The sequence below is a fragment of the Leuciscus leuciscus genome (genome assembly GCF_965113295.1).
Source record: "Leuciscus leuciscus genome assembly, chromosome: 7".
NCBI classification, from domain to species: domain Eukaryota; kingdom Metazoa; phylum Chordata; class Actinopteri; order Cypriniformes; family Leuciscidae; genus Leuciscus; species Leuciscus leuciscus.
Genome location: NC_138731.1, coordinates 9,612,615 through 9,625,510, shown reverse-complemented (window position 1 = coordinate 9,625,510; position 12,896 = coordinate 9,612,615).

Genomic DNA, 12,896 nt, shown 5'->3' with positions numbered 1-12,896 from the left:
TCAGGTAAATTCCTCCTTAAAGCTGAACGTTCACTTTATAAAGAGCATGTTATTTGCAATTAAACGAAAATGTATTATAATTTACATTCAAATCAAATGCAATTATTATTATTTTTTACCATCTTCATATGTAATTTCACAATTCTATTTTCTTGAAATATGGTTTAAGTGCACTGATGAATGTTCTGACAAGCATTTATGGTAAAATAAAATATACTTTAAGGTCATTTCTTTTGAAACTTATATGTCATGAATTTAAATAGATTTGTATTTACACACATTACAATTTAGTAAGACATTTAAAATACATTAACTCAAATATAATCAAATAACACACTACAGGTAAAATGATAATCAAGTACTTTACATGTGCTGCAATCAGGGGCGTCAGTTTGTGTTGAAAAATGGTGGGGACAAAAGATCAGATGAAAAAACATTACAGCAGGACAGGAAAAATATTGAATAACGGCGCATCAAAAATGGGCATAGCGTAGGCCAGTCAACAACACGAAAATACTCAGCATAAAACCCTCAACAATGTCGACTGCACATGTAACAGTCCCTGCAACACCAGCTCAACCGAACAGTGCCAAAGCACCATACTGTAGAAAACAGCAGCGCGTTAAGTCAATGATTACAATGAAATTTAGGGCTGGTCCGAATACCATTTTTTGAGCTTCGAAGCTTCGAATATTCGATGTTCATTACTACCGAAGCTTCGAAGCTCAAAAAATGGTATTCGGACCAGGGTGCTGAACATATTCTTCTCTCTAATAAAGGCAGTATTCTCTATGTGTCTGTCTGTCCATTTGCATTTTTATTATTTTGAGAACCGTTCATCCAATCGACTTCACAAGGAAGTGCAGTGTCACATTTGGTGCAATATAAATGGACATGCGAGACGCAACACATTCAGAATTAATAAACTTTTAGTAAACTACAGAACACCGCGAGCGGGAAGCGGCGCACCTCAAGCGGGCAGAGCATATATGGTCTGAGAACGGACACTGCACTAGTGATATAAAACGCACACACACAGGTCTGTTAAATTAAGCAATACTTTTAAGGTAGTCTAATATTTTTCTGACTAACAAATTGCTGACACAGTAAAGGGTAGATTTAAATAAAGAAAAACGAAATTTAAATAAAGAAAAACGAAATTTAAATAAAGAAAAAACGAAATTTAAATAAAGAAAACCTAAATTAAGTTAAATTAAAAACGAGATTAATTTAGATTGATAATAACGGGTAAAAAGGCTAATACATTTTGTTTCTATTATTCTATTTTCCACAATGTCAAAGCAACGCAGCTTAACCCAAAACAAGCTCAGGCATGCACTTCGGTCCATACAAACTCCGCTGTTCTGCGCTCTAGCCAGAGAACACTCCCGTTGCTGGAACACTAGAGTCGGTTCTATTTCTAGCATGCACGCGTTTTCCGCGTGGCTGGAGCCGCGCCTGAGACGCATGTCTCACGCAGGCAGTGTGCAAACTCCAATCTGGTAACATGGGAGCCGAAATAACGCTCACGCCACAAAGCCAATTTTTTTTATTGATCTGTAAATTACTTAATAGGCTACAATTAACTAAATCAATCACAGTGCTAATATATGCTATATAAAAACTCCCCTACCTGTACTGTTGATCAACATCTTCTCTTAAAGTTGAAAATTTTTAAAACTTCAAGAAGAACTAACGATGTTAGCCGGCTAATACATGGATGAATGAAACCTCCTCCCCAACACTTCGAGGTTTGAACGTAGCGCATCATGTCCATCCATTCCTGCTCAGGCCAGAGCGCAAATCCATGAAGCTGGAAAGGAGCGGTAGTCCCATGGAATTTCTAACACGTCAGCTAACTTCCCGCTTGAGGGCCGAGAACCGGCTTCTGTTGTTTACAGACCATGCAGCCTCTGTGTAGCTAGCTAAACGTAGAGTTCAATATAAGACTGATATTGGTCAGTAGCCAATCTGCGTGTTCGGGGCGTGGTTTTGCGAAGGGTCAATTGGACGGAAACCGCCCAATATGGCAACGCTGCACAGGATAATCAATTGTAGAAAAATGCAGTAACTTAGCTAGCTAAACATTTAAAACCCTTTAGCACGTACGATCACACCGGTGTGATCAGTCTAGGCTGGTCCCTGGAGCATACGATCACACCGGTGTGATTAGAACGGTCAGTGCATCACGTGATCAACTGCTAAATTCAAATGTGCTTTCGCGCGCTGAGCCAGAGACAGGCACGCTCAGAGCTCGCGTGGAGAATGGTCTCTTCAGTCAAGTTGAGGCACTTCTGCGTTTGTTGCTCGTTGTTCTTGCCTCATCTGCTGAAGCAGAGAGAAGCTTCAGTGCCTTGAGACGCCTGAAGACCTGGCTGCGCTCTTCAATGTCACAAACCCGACTCAACAGTGTGGCTGTTTGTCATGTTCACAGCGAGAGAATGTATAACTTGGACAAGAAGAAACTGTGTCAAGAATTTGTTCAAATTACTGATCGAGTCATTTTAGAATCAATAATAGTTTATTTTGTTTAAGTTACTTTTTTTGGACAATGTACATTGTTTCTTTCTGTATCTAAACTGCATTGCATGTTTTATTTTGTGCAAATAAACCTTTAACATTTCTTGGTTCGCTTGATTTTTCAGAACATTTTAACCAAATGCTTTCAAAAAGTGGTGGGAACAAAATCAGCCATTTCAAAAAGTGGTGGGGACATGTCCCCAGCGTCCCCAGTGTAAATGACACCTATGGCTGCAATGTTAGTCAACACGTTAAAATAATTATTTAAAGCACGGTAAAAAATGACTAAAATATATAATGCAGAAAATGCATTGTACGCATTAAATGCACTTTAAAGAAATACTCTTAATTTGACATTATGCACCTTAAATTAGGCTTTTTAAAGACGTGTTAAGAAACTTAGACTTGAAAGTGTACTCTCTTTAAGTAGCTTTTTTCCCATTAATATTTCTGTATATTATGTATAAGATTTGAAGTGCACTTCTTTGTCACAAGGGGTTCATGCTGTATCATGCTGAGCACACACTAACCCAGAACAGGTTTCCTGTCCCGTAAGTGTTTGTGTCAAAGAGTGCCTCGTCTGCCTCTCTGCTCTGTGACCTCACTTCCTCCCACACACACTCACAGTCCTTACAGTAGATCATCCATCTCATTACACTAAATGAAATGCATCCATAAGGTTGAGAGACATGCAGTAATAGTGTTATTGCTCTAAATTGTTAAAAGTAAAAAATGTGTAGGTGCGATCACGTCCTCTGCGCTGGGCAATCCTCAGTCATCCGCTCTCTTTAGAGGCAGAGCCCTGCCGAGAGGCATTAGAGAGATAAATCGGTGACTTCCCTTCGGTGACAGAGTCCTCATGTGTCTTTGCTTGCATCCATTGATCAGAGTTTATTGTATTTGTGTTGTTGGGTTATTAGGCTACAGTAATACATACGAATTTAAGAGGAAATGCAACAAAGCCACAAAGGAAACAATTATTGGCCATCGACATGTCTGCATTTGTATGTTCTCTGACAGCACATATATTCTCCTTTGAGATTTGGTTATTAAAATTAAAATGTTGCATTAGTACTATGAGTTGCAGATTGAATTGACGGGTCAAACTGCCATGATCCTGTATCTTCAGCTCTGAATCTGATGTTGAGGAGTAATGATGAGGAAAGGTGGATGTTTGAGACATGTATCTGGTGTTTGGCTCATGTGTTGCTCGTGGATCATGTGTGAGACAGCTCTGGGCCAGAGATTACAGGTGCACCTGTGTGATGATGAGTTCCCAAAGTTTCAGCATCCTTACCTGACTGACCTTAAAAACACAGCTGTTGCGGTCGGCAGACACACACATGGATCCTCTATGTCTTCCAATTTACAAACCTCACTGTAAAAAAAATTATTTTAATGATTTGTTATCACAAATTTGGTAACACTTTACAATAAGGTTCAGTAGTTAACATTAGTTAACTACCTTAGTTAACATGAACTAAGAATGGACAATCTTTCTACAGCATTTATTAATCTTAGTTCATATTAATTTCAACATTTTACTAATACATTGTTAAAATCAAAGGTTGTATTTGTTAACATTAGTTAATGCACTGTGAACTAACATGAACAAACAATGAACAGCTGGATTTTTATTAACTAACATTAACAAAGATTAATAAATAACAAATGCATTGCTCATCATGCTAGTTAAAACATTAACTAATATTAACTAATGTACCTTGTTGTAAAGTGTTTCCACAAATCTTTATCTTTTGTCAAATCAATGTACTAATGTGGTTCCGAAAACATAATATTAGGAGTTTCTGTTGATTAAATCAAACTCCTTCATTGTATTAACTAAAAAAATACTCAATATTTTAAGGCAATCAAGTAACTTACTTTAGGTTAAACCAACAATAATTTTTTTAGATCGTACTAACTGCAGTATATTGGCAGCTGATGTATAAAGCAAAAGTTTACATTAATTGGAACCTCTTAAGATTAATTAGTGAAAATTCTGACATAATTTACATACTCACTCTTGTTGTTCCAGACCATTATGACTTACTTCTGTGGAACAACAAAGGTCAGTGAATGTTTGAAGGGTAAAGAATGTCCTGGACACTAATTTTTTTTATGATTAGAAATGTATGAGAATCAAAGTGGCCTGAAGTGTGCTTACTTGTATTGACTTAATTGTGTTGAGTGTACACTTATAATATAATCTTTAACATCTTAAAAGTATACCGCAAAAAAGTGTTCTTAATTGTATTTAATGTTAACTTGTAACTGTAAATAATGTAATATTAATGCCCATAAGTGTACTCAAATATAGTACACTTTCATGACTATGTTTCTTCAGTATACTTTTAAAAAGGACACTGTAATAATGTCTAAAAGTTTAACTTTAAAGTACATTTTAAATCATTGTTTAATTATCTTTAATACAAGTAAATACAAGTAATTGTAAAAAAAAAAAAAAAAAAGAAGAAGAAGAAGAAAAAAAGTCAATATTATGATATAAAGATGTCCAATACTTAAGTCTTACTTAAGTGGGTCAAAAACACTAAAGTTCAACTAATTGCATTTAATATACATTTAAACTATAATACATTTTGGTTACACTTTTATTTTAAGCTGTCTGTGTTACAATGTAATTATCCATTTTAGTAATAAGTAATATTAACTAGATGTACTTAATATAGGGTTAGGGTTAGTAGGTTTAGTTGCATGTAATTATGCACAGTTTACTACAGTAACTGTAACAAGGACACTGTAAAATAAAGTGTTACCTACATTTTCATTTAATTGCAATTAACATGCCGTTACGTGTCATAAAACATTACATTCAGTTCAAAGTATGATAAAGTGCACTTCATTTTCATAAGGGTGTTGCTTTGCTGATGGTGCGTGAAATATCCAACCAAATCAAATTATTGTTGCCATATTAAATGATAGCTGACAAAATGAACCTTTAGCACATTGAAAATACAAACTTCTATTTCAGGAAAAGTTGACAAAATAAAAATATTGTTGCCTCATCATGCACTCAGAGGTGTACGAATACATACACAGAGGGTAAACAGCTGCAGAAATAACACATGTCACGCTGTCTCCTGAAGCTTTGGAACACAGTTGTGTCTGAATGAAAGCCGGCGTTTATAGAGACATTAAACTAGAGGAGTCTGGATTCTTATTAATGTCAGTAGTAGAAGTCCAATGCAATATGCATAAAGAATCTGAATGATTAAAATGAGACTATTGCGGACTGGTACTGGCTATATTTTTACACTGAAAGGTGCTCAGGGCTGGTTTGATTGTGATCAAATTAATTGCATTGGGTTTATAATTATTGGGTCATTCATTTAAAGGTTTCTTCCACAAAAAGATCAATATTATCTGGAATCTGGAGCCATTAAATGTTTGAGCTCGAGGTGGGGTTTCGATTCCAAACGCACTTCCATTGTGGAGAGCAGCCAAATATCCCTGTGGAAAGAAGCCACACAAACACACACACAGGAAGTGACCCAGACATCCTCAATTTCCCTGTTCAAGTGCGTCTTTTTACACCAGCAGTGTTATACATGTGGAGAGGCATTTACACAACACACAAACTATCTGTTCCCCCCAAAACGCACACTCTCACACACACACATTCACTCACACACACACACACACACACACACACACACACACACACACACACACACACACACACACACACACACACACACGCACACGCACACCACACACACTCAAACACACACACACACACACATACACACACACACACACACACACACACACACACACACACACACACACACACACACACACACACACACACACACACACACACACACAGCTGACTGGAATGCTGCTGCTCCTGCACAGAGGTGATTTGCTCTCCTGGGATCCAGCCGTGTCATTTGCACTACATAAATTTGAGCCTATTGGCTAGTAAAGGTTGTCCTTTGTTCTGCGTTCAGCGGGGAATTGCTGTAAGCGCGTATCACTGATCAATGCACAGAAAGTCATGTAGTCTGGATCTGATTTTATTCACCAAATTGAAAGTGTGATACTGACTATTGATAGTAAAAAAACAACAGCAAAAAAACGGTGTATTTACAGTATATTCATGTTCTGCTGGCCATACTTCCACAGTCATTTTTACGTTGTGTCTACATTACAGTATATATGCAAAGATGCATTCATTTGATAAAAGTGACATTTGTGATGTTACAAAATGTTTCAAATAAATACTGTTCTTTTGAACTTTCTATTCATCAGAAGAATCTTGAAAAAAAACATACTAAGCAGCACAACTGTTTTCAACATTGAAAATAATAGGAAATTAATTAATCACAGAAATAAATTTCATTAAATAATCTATTTTAAAAAACTGTTTTAAATTGTAATAATATTTCACAATATATCTGGTTTTCTGTATTTTGGATAAAATAAATTCAGCCTGTATTTTTGATATCAATAAATTGACCATCTCCAAACTTTTAAACATAGTGTATATTTTAATAAATAATACGTTTACAAATGTTGAACTATTACATACAATATTGCCACATATAGCGTAAAAAGTTAAATTAAATTGAGTAAATTACATTTAAATTCTCCAATTAACACAAAGCAACCAATTGTCTTCAGTAACTCTATTGCATTGGCTGATGAACTCGTTTTGGACCAGCTGGAGTTTGTTTATTAAGCGTACAGTCAAAGGGAACGCTAATCAAGAACACTGGTAAAAAACTAAAGTATTTACACTATTGCCCCACAGTGAAGCACAATATGTTTTTGTTTTTCCAACGGTAATTTCTTTTGCCAAAATTGATTTTGCATTCAATAAATACCTAATTTTCCTGTCAGAAAAAGTCCTTTCTCAGGGAATGGCTGCAGTGGGATCTGCTGTATGCTTACAGTAAGATTAAAATATTAATAAGATTCAGATCTAAGTGTGAATTACCATATCATTACACAAATGTATTCTTTTGGGAAGACGCTTCATTCAAGGTGACATTGCGCGGCGCACATTAGGCTATGGCACTATGCAGAATACGACTTTATGAGATTCATTCAACCTGCCGTTTATCAGACGGGTTAAATAAACAGGAGCATTCAAGCAGGACAAGCGTTCGACGTGTCAACAGAAACCGGGTCTCCTCTTAGCATATTTCCCCATGCCTCGCTCTCGGCTTCCACCGGAGATGATATTTACATAAGTAGCTGCTTACTTCTGTCCGCTGACCTCTGAGAGCTTTTTTATGACCCAAAGCTCATCTTTTAATTCAAGATCTGTATTTTTGGTGATTTGAGAGCGCTGACATGCTAATGCACTGCTTTAGCTCCTGGCTATTTTTCACTGCGACGTTGAATATTCAAAAGATGTGCTTAAGAAAAGAGAGAGCGCGATAGAGTCGGGGTACGAGAGGAGGGGGTGGAGAGAGTTAACATTAATTAATATTCCACGCAGTAAAAATGAAAGCGAGACCAAGGCTAATTTTATGGGACAATTAATCATGGCTCTCAGTAATTACACCCGGGAGTTTACAAATGATTTTTTAGGGGCCGATAGTAGAAGAAAGAGAGATAATACACAGCCATCAGACGCTGCGAACTCCCCCAAACTCACCAATTAAAGGCGTCTGCAGCTGCTGCGATTGTGCGTCCAGGGAAAGGCAATGAGAGGCAGAGAGAATGAAGATGACAGGGTTTAAAAAACACCTGAGGGTGCTGTGCAATGGAGGACAGGCAGGCTAGAGCAGGTCCGGGGCCCGTCCAGGTGCACGCTGGGTAAAAATAACAGGCCTCACAACACAATGGGAATGTGTCACATGACAATGCAGGCATCTAGAGCAGCCCTGCTTCCTGCTGCAGTGGCACAACACACACACACACACACACACACACACACACAGCTGACACAAGCCCGGTCCCGTTGAGGTACCAGTCTCAGATATGAGAACTGGAGAAAAATCACATTGTTCTGGGTTAGTCTAGAGGATTTGATAATATGGTGGAAGTCATCATTTTTCCTTCTAAAGAAACTTTAGTGTTAGAGACCTTATTGTAGAGAGAAAATTATTAGGGAACTTACTGTGCTGTTTTACACCAAAATACTTAATAACGAAACTTAACAACTACCTTACTAACTATTAATAAGCAGTAATTGGGAGTTTACTGATGCAAAAGTTGTAGTTAATAGTGAGAATTGGATGCTAATCTAAAGTGTGACCTAAAGGGAACTTAATGTGCTGTTTTACCAAGAGCTGCACAAGCATCCATCTAAGGCACCAAACATACTCTGAACAAGCTTGCAAATGCTTAAAATCTCAGATGTCAATCATCTGATGTGTATTGCACACAAAACTGGAATGTATTTCCCAATCCTCCAAGCTCTATTCTGGGTTTGAGTTTCCCGTACAACGCTGTAACTCGCTGCTTCACGACCAGAGTACGATGCATTGTTGAAGAAATCAACTAGAAATCAACTCCCGAAACCATATTGCCGAAAATTTGTCGTTCGACCACGTTGGTTATTAATGTCATGCAGGTGGAGGAATAATAACTTATTTTAATGAATGCCAGTTAGAATTTTGAGTTAGAATATTTTACAAGAGCGTGATCACAAACAATGAGGCTGTGAAAGTGGACTAGTGATAGTGAGGATACTTTTGTAGACAACCGCCTTCTTCAAGACAAGTAAAAATCACAACAGGGTATTACTGATGTGATTTATGCCATAGAATAAAATGTGAAAATACCTTGAGTTTGTGTGAACCTCAGATCTTATTACCGGCTTCAAAAAACCATTCAAAAAAACTTGACTCTTGAAAACATTGACTTCAGGACGATAGGACTCGTTTCTGAGTTTATGCCTACAAATATACATGATCCCTGCTGTAGTCTATGGAGAACTGTGGAGGAAACACACGGAGGGGGTTTCAGAGTGAACTCAGGACTCCAGTTCAATTCTCCAGTTCTGTTTAAAGTCCACAACCATATTTCATGGGCTGAGATCTCACAGAAGTACAGAACCTACCAGAACCTACCACGGTATTTCAGAAAAACCAGGAAACTTTATTAAATGCTCATAAAGGTGTTGTGTCATTATAAAACAGACATGAAAGTCAACTACAATTTGGTTGTTTTTGTCTTCAGTGTAATTCAGTAAAATTTTAAACGACTAAACCTTTTTTTTGGTTTCTTCTTTTTACTTACCTCATGGATATCTGCAGTTGTATTGATATTTTTACTCAAAATTGAGGTTTAGTCTCAGTTCTTGATTTGTCTCCTTATACTTGCTGAGGTAATTGTCTCAGATGTAGCTGATGTCTTGCACCTGCAGCAGAAGCTTGAGTTGAAACGCTGTGGAGAACACGCTGTGTCGCTTGAAGAGGTTGATTATTGGTCCCTTCCTGTTCTCTTGCCTGTTTATTTTATAAGATTATGTGTGTATGTCCAACCAAACCCAGTTTTTGGCCGCTGTAGCCACCAGAAGTCGTGCAGTGAAGCCGAGTTTGTCTTTGCTAACACAATCCCACCGGTTGACCTTCCTCCATCCGGAGTGGATGCGGGCTCAGATAGCAGATGATTGGCAGCTGGAGTAAATGCAAGGGGCGCCCAGCATTTCAGAGAGTAAACGCGCCGCGCCAACTCTGACATAACCTGATCTTGCCCTGACGAGACTCACACACAGTCATACATCAGTGCCAGACAGCCGGCACAACCGTACACACACACACACACACACACACACACACACACAGGAGCATTGAGGGTGGACACATTTGAAACAGCCTTGTTTAACACTTATAACAACTAACAGCTGCTGAAATAGTATATTATAGGATATTGGATGGATGGATGGATGGATGGATGGATGGATGGATGGATGGATGGATGGATGGATGGATGGATGCACCTCGGTTTTGGGGTCACGGTTCGATACGAGTTCGTAACAACGGGAAAAAGTAACAAATCCTCAATGTTAGGTTTCTTTTCATTTATTTCAGTTATCTATCTATCTATCTATCTATCTATCTATCTATCTATCTATCTATCTACAGAATCATAATACATTTGTGTTGAGAAAGACAGTGTAAAGAGATCTTAGGTGCGAAACCATTCTAATATCAGTATATTAAAGTAATCTCCTCTTCAGACATAATAATGGCTTTCCAAAGAGTGTGATGAGTTTGAGACTGGCTTTTGATTCATTACACGATCAGAGCCTTTACAAGACGAGTCAGGTTACCGAGTTTGTTGTTTTTAATAATGAAAGTTATTACGCTCTCTCATAATAGTATTAGTAGATGAAGAAATGAAAATATCTGGAAACATAATGAAGCCTACTGCAGTCATCTTTGTTATATCAAAAAAATGCTCCAATACTATTACAACAATCAGATGAATCATATTTTATTCTCAGATTGCTGGGATTGAATACAATGCATTTCAATGAATGGAAACGATTTGCATCTTTACGCTTCCATTTGTAGGAATGTGACGATATCAAGAGCCAATCAGCATAGGACAATCCATTACAATGACATATTTCTGAGGTCACTTAAAATTACTTTTTCATAGGATTGAATTTTGTTTTGCATATTGTTTGTCTAGCGCACTCAAGGACAAACTAATTCCTTCTGTGATTGGTCTTGCATGTGTCTGAATATGTGCACATTCATGAGTTTGACCTACCTTGTCACCGTTCAACTAAACACCAGGAAAACACATTTGAATCACATTACCAGATGAAAGTCGAGACAAGGCTTTTATGTGCCACGCATTGGTTCTGTGGTAGTCTGGTCTTGCGTGACTCTAAGACAGTCAGCTGCTCACGGTCTTGTAAGATACTATAAGAAAGCATTGCATGTATACTTTGTGGATAACCACTGTGAAAAAGAAGTGTGCTTAATTGGTATTGAATGTGCTCTTGTAGTGTACTTCAACCTTAAAAGTATATTTTCTTGAAATTATTTCAAAATATAAATCAAATATAAGCCACTTTAGCATGCTTAAAGAGATCAACTAGTTCTTAAGACAATTAAGTAGTAAAAAATGCATTTATAATAATGTCAAAATAAAAGTTTTTCTTTTGAAGTGCATTTTAAATCATTGTTTTAATAATTAACACACTAACTAACACACTTAAGCGCATGTAAAGTACTTGATTATAAGTTTAACTGTAGTGTGTTATTTGATATTACATTTAAAGTTAATACATTTTAAATGTGCTAAATTGTAATTGTAACTAAATCTTTGCAAATGTGTTATTACAAATATTTTCAATAGAAATGAAATGAAAGTATATTTTAGTTTATCATAAATGCATGTCAGTGCATTCAGCAGTTCACTTTAAGCTAATTATGAAATGATGGTAACACTTTAGTTTAGGGTTAATTTTTTTATATTAACTTTGTTGCTTATTAGCATGCATATTACTAGGATATTGGCTGTTTATTTGTACTTATAAAGCACATATTAATGCTATATTTTGCATGACCATTTTCCTTAATCTACCCAATACCTAAAATTAACAATTGTCTTAATAACTAATAAGCAGTAATAAGGAGTTTACTGAAGCAGAAGATAATAGTTAGTTAATAGTGAGAATTGGACCCTAGTCTAAAGTGTGACTGAAATTACATATAAAGATGTACTTAAGGACTTATGAGGGTCAAAAAGCACTCTAAAGTTCAGCTTATGGCATTCAATATAAATGTTAACTGCATTTTTATTTATTTGCATTTATTTGCATTGCAGTGTCTGAAAATAATACATTCAGTCCACACTTAAGTATATTCGGCTACACTTAATTTCAATGGTCCATTTTAGACATACTAACTTTGCAACTACAGGTCAACTACCAGTCATTAGAGTATTAGTAGACTCTTAGTAGACTGTTAGGTTAGTGTTAGTAGAATAAGTTGACATGTAGTTGCAGAGTTACTTATAGTCAGTATATGTTGGGGAGCATCACAATAACGAATTAGCAGATATTAAGCAGACAGTCTAATAATACTCTAATAAGAGTTAGTTGGCATGTAAATTGGACCATCGAAGTAATGTTATCGTATATTCTTTTTAAAGTGCATTATTTCCGAAATAAGTACTCTTTTTAAAGGTATGCTGAAATATACTTATTTTTCCCAAAGAAAGGCAATGCCAGAATGTACTATGACAATATTTTTAATCCAAAATGGTGGAAGGAGTCAAGAGAAATGTAGATAACTGTGTATTTAAGAAGTTACTGGCTGAATGTGTAGTAATATATGAGTCAAGCTAGAGAGAGATTCGTAGGCCTCAGGCGGTGAACATGACATCTTTATAACTGAAGTAATTTAATTGTGACACCATAAATCACACTGTTGCTC